Genomic DNA, 7,606 nt, shown 5'->3' with positions numbered 1-7,606 from the left:
TTCCACCACTGGCGGAGCTAAGTTTGGTCAATGAATTAGGGTGATGATGGCCTTATTCTCCATTGTGCAGCCATGGTTTCCCCCTTGTGATGAGAGTATAATATTTTTTGATGTGCCCTGGGCAAACTACATAGAAAATTCATTTCCCACCAATCAATCATTTGATAATTTTATTTTATTTATTTATTTATTTTTTTTTTAAAGATTTGATTTATTTGACAGTGAGAGACATAGTGAGAGAGGGAACACAAGCAGGGGGAGTGGGAGAGGGAGAAGCAGGCTTCCCCGCGGAGCAGGGAGCCCGATGCGGGGCTCGATCCCAGGACCCCGGGATCACGACCTGAGCCGAAGGCAGACGCTTAACGACTGAGCCACCCAGGCGCCCCTCATTTGATAATTTTAATACCAGCTGATAATCCTTGTCTGAGTTAGTAATTTCACTAGGGACTTCAAATGGTGATTTTATATTTCTCTCATCATCAACATTTATTGGCTGGTATTCTGAAATAAAGGTCTGTGGGAAAGGCAGAGTAAATGTGTGATGCTTCCCTTTACTTACCAGTTTCAAACTCAGGAGTTGGTTTAATGGCTTCCTCAAATGGTGACAAAGAAGTTTTAATAGCTCATGTGACAGTCATGAAGGACTTTGGAGATTTTCGTAGACCCAATGTCTTTTGGCTAACTAAAATCCTTTTTTTTTTTTAGAGAGCACAGGCAGGGAGAGCTGCAGAGGGGAGGGAGAAGTCCCGACACGGGACTTGATCCTAGGACCCTGGGATCATGACCCAAGCTGAAGGCAGATGCTTCACTGACTGAACCACACAGGTGCCCTCGGTTAACTAAAATCTTGATGCTGGTATGGTATCAGTGGGAATCACATCAGCCTCGCTCTTGAATCCATTGGGCATTGAAAGCTTCTTTACTTTTGGTTACAAGATAACCTGGGCTCACCTTGTATTTCCCTTTTCTGAACGTGGAACCAGCCATTTCTTGAAGGGGCTCTGGTTACTCTTAATGAGGAATAATATTAGAGACTGAAATTTGGGCTAGAGATGGTAAGAAGTTTGTTTGTTCATTTTGTATTTCCTAAGTAAACTCTCATCCTATGGTAAATCTTTTCTAACTTGACTTTCTTCTTATCATGAGATTTTTCACATCATTAAACATTCTACATTAAAAAAAAAATGACTGAATAGTATTTTATGCAGACCCCATCGTTTTTGCTGACTAGATCTGTACAGTTAGACACTAACATATTGTTTTTTAAAAAGCTATTAAACAACTAGGAAAATTGTACTGACCTGTAAAATTATCTTTAACCTATTTGTTAACACTATACTTTGCCAGCTAGTCTACAGATATTACTAGACTAAAAATGATTTTAATAAAAATTCTCAAATTCTTTTACCAGTAGGATAGTGCCAGAAAACCAACCCAAAAGGAAGAGGATAAACGACACAAGTTATATTTTCTATGGATTTACTTATTGGTTTCCACTGAGTTGTATCATTTGACCATCTTCACCTCCATGATACCATCTTCAGGCATGTTATGTTGGTCAGCACTTAATTTCGTGGGAAGAATCAGAATTAAGAACAGAAGGACCGTGTTCTAATCTCCTTGTTCTGGAGATGAGAAAACCGGGACTTGCAGAGTTGGTGGTGGAGGCATGATGGACAGTTTAGGGCGTCCAACTCTTGGGCCAATCCTCTCCATTTTAATTTTACAATTCTGCCACTTCTGTCTCTGTTGGTGGGTTTGGTGATCATAAAGTTGCATACACAATTCTGGAAGAACTGGTGACTACAAGAATTGAAATTTGAGTAATCAGAATTTAGCCAAGGAAAACAGGAGGGAATATGATGTGGGTAAAAGAAAAAAAAAAAGGACAAAGCTTTTAGGGCAGTGCATTAAAATGGAAAATGCATTATCAAGGGAGCTAAGATACTTGGGACATTTTAAATACTTTCCAGGGAGAATGGCATGTGGGCATGTTGACAAAGTGTTAAACATCTGGGCACTATCACACTGAAAAAAACCTCAAGACCTAGTACATGACACTATCAATATTTTTCATTTAATACCATTACATTTCTGGAAATTTGAATAATATTTAGCCCCATATTCCTTATGTATACTACAGGTCAGAAAAAGCAGTGCTCAATGATATTGATGTCTGGGTAATTCCCAGTGCTTATTTTAACAAGTAAATTTTATACTCTCACTTTATTGGAACAGCTAAGGGAGACAGAATGATGTAAATTTCTTCCCAGGGCCTATACGCCCTCTGGTGGAGACAATAAGTAAGTAAATTCCCACATACTGATGTAGTATTAACTTGTCAAAGGTACTATAAGATACTGTTTTAACAGCAACACCTTGATCACTGTGAAGATCAATGGGGCCTGTGGCTTTAGAGATTTCTTGTCAGATCACACATGAAAAAAAAAATCTTCGCTCACTTTTCTACCTCACATGGTTCCTCCTCCAGACCTAGGTATTGGTGGGTGGAAATGCGGTTCTTCATCTTCCATACTGGGCTGTTTTGTAAGATTGGAGTCATTTTGTGAAAGTTAAACTGTAATCGACAATAGCATTTTTGATATTGTTAATTGCTGCCAGGCAATGATAGGTGCTATAGTAATCTCAGTTCTTTTCCTATATTGAAGGTAACCATCTACTAGCACCCAATCCCACCCTCCTGCCATGTTTTTTTTTTTTTTTTCTTTGAGTACATAAGATTTTGAAAAGCCTGTATGAAGAAATTTTCAGATTTCTAGGTTTATCAACCTATTGGCTTTCAAGATATTCTGGCTTACAGTTGAGTAAGAATACCAGTATTCATTCACTAGATCAATGTAAAAAAGAATTTGGTATTCATGTCGCCAGTTAAAAAAAAAAACCCAAAATATTCTTATGGTAATAGAGTCAGGTCCCTTCAAATACTCTGCTTTTTCTGCCTCATGATTCTTTTTTTTTTTTTTTTTAAGGAATTTATTTATTTATTTATTATTTATTAGAGAGAGAGCACAAGCAGGGGGAGCAGAGGAAGAGGGAGAAGTAGGCTCCTTGCTCAGCAAGGAGCCTGATGCAGGACTCGATCCCAGGACCCTGGGATCATGACCTGAGCCAAAGGCAGATGCTTAACTGACTGAGCCACCCAGGCATCTTTTTGCCTCATGATTCTTGATGAATAAAATTGCTAGGGAGACAGCAGACACTGAAGAAAAATATAACAAAACTTTGAACTGTATTTGAATACTCCACACAAAAAGTTACACAGTACCAAAATTACCAAATCATCAGAGATTAACATTTTACCTGAGGACGGTTTTGGTGGTTAAGAGTTACCATATTTGCTGAATATGTTTTAAAGTATTACTTAACATGCTGAAAATTACTTGCAGTGCTGAATATTTGCCACATTTGCTAAATATCCTTTAGAAAATGACTTAATCTTTTGTCAAGCATCTATAAAATGGGTGTCCTGCCATCTCTGTACCTACATTGGAGATGACAGTAAGAAATGAGGACGATGTTTACTGCCGACACTGCTGGACATTGGAAACGGAAGCACATCAAGAGGAAGGAGACACTCACTGACTTCATCTCTGCTCACAATGTGATTTCCCCCAAGTCATTTCACTTCTTTCCCCATGAAGATGATGGGGAAAACATTGATTCTGCTTGTCTCCCATGGTTCTCGTGAAGGCTTGTCCCACCTCATCTTCCCTACACTTGACTCTTCTCCCTACACATTTGAGGATGGAGAATTTCTTGCTCGAAGGAAAGCTCCCAGTAAATCAGAAAGTTTGGGAAGTAATATTTCAAAGTATGTGGAGAAAAACGAGAAAAGAACCTGACAAGAGAATGGCAGGAGAAATAAGAATGGAAGTGAGAGTCTGTGTGTTGGCTGGAAAACACACAAACACTACCACTATTCCCAACTACCACAAACATTTAGTATGAGGATTTTTTAGATGTTTTGGTAGATCCTCTGAGTCCAAGTAAGCACTGACTATTGTTTATAACAGGAAGAATAGTGAGGAAAAAACCAAGCATGCTTTTGCATACACTTAAATGCAATTATTTGAGTAAAAATCTTAGCCTTGATTGGAGAACCATCCAGAAGTGGAACTAGGGGACTTATTTGCAGGTATGAAATGAAAAACTTTAAGTCATAAAATTTACAACTTCTAAAAATGCAAACATTTTTCATAATATTTTTGCACTGATAGATTAAGGTAGATCCTCTTATTTAAAATAATAATTTAGAGAAAGAAAAAAAATAGATACAGTTTGTGAATCATCCAGTGGTCCTTCACATCTGAGATTAGATCAAATGAATATATGCCACACATTCACTGAGTCATGTGTGTGACTTGGAATCAAATCTCACCTCTGATATTTTTATTACATCTAAGACAAAATGATTAAGATGCCTAGGGATACAATTCTATGTTAAAAGTCACTTATTTCAAGGGCTGCACAGAGAACCCTCAATCACTTGTAACTATGAGCTCTAGTGCCATTTTAAATGTCAAACATACTTAAGATTTGTATTTACAATATGTTAAAAAATCTATGCAAATTAAATAAGTACTAGGTATTTTAATATACATAAAACAGTGCTGTTAAAGAATATCAAAATTAGAATTTTAAATATCATTTTCTCGCTGAAAAATAATTTCAAGAACATTGAAACTCATACATGTTTGTTGATATATTTGTCTGTTTGTAAAGGTTATTTGGAAATTTGTAACTCCAGGTCATTTCTGCTTTCTCTGCTTGCGTGGAAGATTGGGTAATGGGAGTTAATTTAGAGAACAAGCACAATATAAAGTGACTAGTGAGAATTTTCTTTGCAAGTTCAGCCAATTGAGAGTCAAGCCAAAGTCAATAGTTCCTCAAACTAGTTTCATTTCAAAGGCACGAGGGATGTGTAAGTAAAGTCTCTAGTATTATCTGACTTTCTGCAACTTTACAATTAACTAGTTTACATGTACTTTAGCACACTCCCAATTGATTGATTAAATTTCATTTAAATCAACTTCCATCTTTGAGGTATCGGTATTAAAGTGACAAATAATGATGAGGTGTCACATTCTAAAATAGAACATTAATGGCTAAAATGTTTAAACGATGTGAAGGTCATAGAATTAAATAATAGCTACTATGAGGCTAGTGGTATTTTACCTCTGATAGAAAGGTAAAATCCATAAGGGAAATCATATTATAAACATTAGATCACAGGACAAGTAAGCAGCATACCTTTCTGAGTAACTGAATAGAACATAATGGGTTGACGGGTCTCTACCCTGTCTTTAGAACAAAGTTCTTCCTTATCCTTAAACTTGTAGAATCATAACCCCTACCACTGGAATTCAGACAATCTTGGGTGTTTCTCATAGTCGGGAGGGTATTCTTTAGCCCTCTTTACCCCAATTCTACCATGAGAACTGCCAGGACCATTCACTTATAGGGATAGGTGCTACCACTCCTGGAAAGGAATCAAGTCTGCCTCTTATAGAACACTTTTTCTTTTCCCTCATTTAAAACCTAAACAAGTATAGAAATGTTTTCTATCACCAGTATCAACCCTGTTAGCATTTCTGAATCTCTCAATTTTAAAGCATTAATGCATATATTCTTCCAACATTCAGAGGGTCCCATTCTTAATTCACTGATTTATTAATTAACAATTTATTGACTATCCAAGGATACAACAGGGGATAAGAAAAATCTCTGCTCTCACAAATGCACATTCTGAGGACCTGGGGTGTTAAAGTTAACTCATGTATTAGGATCCACAAAATGTAGGATGCCCCAGTGGCATGGCCCCATCACAACTGAAAGCTAAGCCTGCTCTTATGGGAAATGCCTGTAAAGGAAACAACACACACCAATCGATTAATCCTCCAACTCAGCTTTGGCTCGCTCACCTCACCCTGGAAAGTAGGCCCTGCTAGCCTTACAAGGAAACCCTCCCACCTCCTAGCCAGTCATGCATTTTTCCACATTGCCTCTTCCAGCAGCTATAAAGCTTACTCTTGCCCCACATCCCTCGGGGTCAGTGCTCCAGTGCTTGGGAGGCACTGGACTCCCCCAATCCATGGATTGCCTTCCTTGGATAAAGGACGTCAAGCTGTTACTAAACAGTTTTACTTTCATCATTTGATAGGGGGAAGAGGAAAGACGGTTTCCATGTTAGATGTTGACAAAAGCCAAACAAATTAACAAGAAAATATCAGGCATTGCTAATGCTGTAGTAAACAGGGTAATGCTAAGAGACAAGGGCATGATTTTAGATCGAGGCCTCACAAAAGTCCTCTCTGAAGTCACACTTACACTGAGGTCAGGGTGACAGACTAACAGAGGGACGCTGACCATGAGTAACATGCTGCCTATCAAAATAGGATCCTGCTCTTGGTAAGCCCTCAATAAATGTCCAACCCAAGTAGTTATTATTTAGGATACATAGACCTTATGACAAATGAATCACACACATGCTTAATTAAAGAATATAAAGTCAGATTCATTTGAGTTGCCATAGAATACCTATGTATACAATGTTTCAAACAGTAACATCTACTTACATCATGGACATTTATGTTTTCAAGGGGAAAAGAAAGACCTAGCCTTCATGTCATCATATATTTTATAATATGCATATATAAACCATTGATATGCATATAATTTTACTATATTAATAAAAACAACCCCCAGACCTCAGGGAATGTTAAATCTGACTGATTGTACTGAGGATGAACACAACTTTTTTTTTTTTTTAAAGGTTTTATTTATTTATTTGAGAGAGAGAACACAAGCGGGGTAAGGGGCAAAGGGAGAAGCAGACTCCCCACTGAGCAGGGAGCCTGATGCGGGGCTAGATCCTGGGACTCCAGGATCATGACCTGAGGCGAAGGCTGACACTTAACCAACTGAGTCGCCCAGGCACCCTGAACATTTCTTTTTTTTTTTTTAAAGATTTTATTTATTTATTTGAGAGAGAGAGTAAGAGAGAGAAAGCATGAGAGGGGGGAGGGTCACAGGGAGAAGCAGACTCCCTGCTGAGCAGGGAGCCCAACGTGGGACTCGATCCCGGGACTCCAGGATCATGACCTGAGCCTGAGGCAGTCGCTTAACCAACTGAGCCACCCAGGCGCCCCCGAACATTTCTTTTTATAAGGTGCTGCTCCACCCTACTTCCTTCTATGCTCAGAAGCTCAGAGCTGTCTAAAAATTCCAGGCTGCTGGGAACAAGACCTCTGCTTGTACTCAACTACATTCATGCTTTCACTCTCAAGCCTACTGATGTTCTGAATATTTGTAGTATTTATAGTCGCTACTTTTTAATATAGATTCTGATAGAAAACTAAAAATCATACTTTTACCGTTCCCAATCCTACAATTAAAAATGATAAAAGCTGTTAACATTAGAAGAAACAAGCCGAAATTTCCCACAAAGACAAAAATGAAGGACAAAGAGGGAAAGATGTTACATGAGGAAATGACATGGGACACTTTATAATTAACAATGTTCTAAAAGGTACGTTGAAAGGTACACTATGTAGATAAGGGAAATACGAACCAAAAAGCAAATACG

This window comes from Phoca vitulina, unplaced genomic scaffold, assembly GCF_004348235.1.
Source record: "Phoca vitulina isolate PV1807 unplaced genomic scaffold, GSC_HSeal_1.0 scaffold25, whole genome shotgun sequence".
NCBI classification, from domain to species: Eukaryota; Metazoa; Chordata; class Mammalia; order Carnivora; family Phocidae; genus Phoca; species Phoca vitulina.
Note: the sequence above shows the minus strand (reverse complement) of the source record.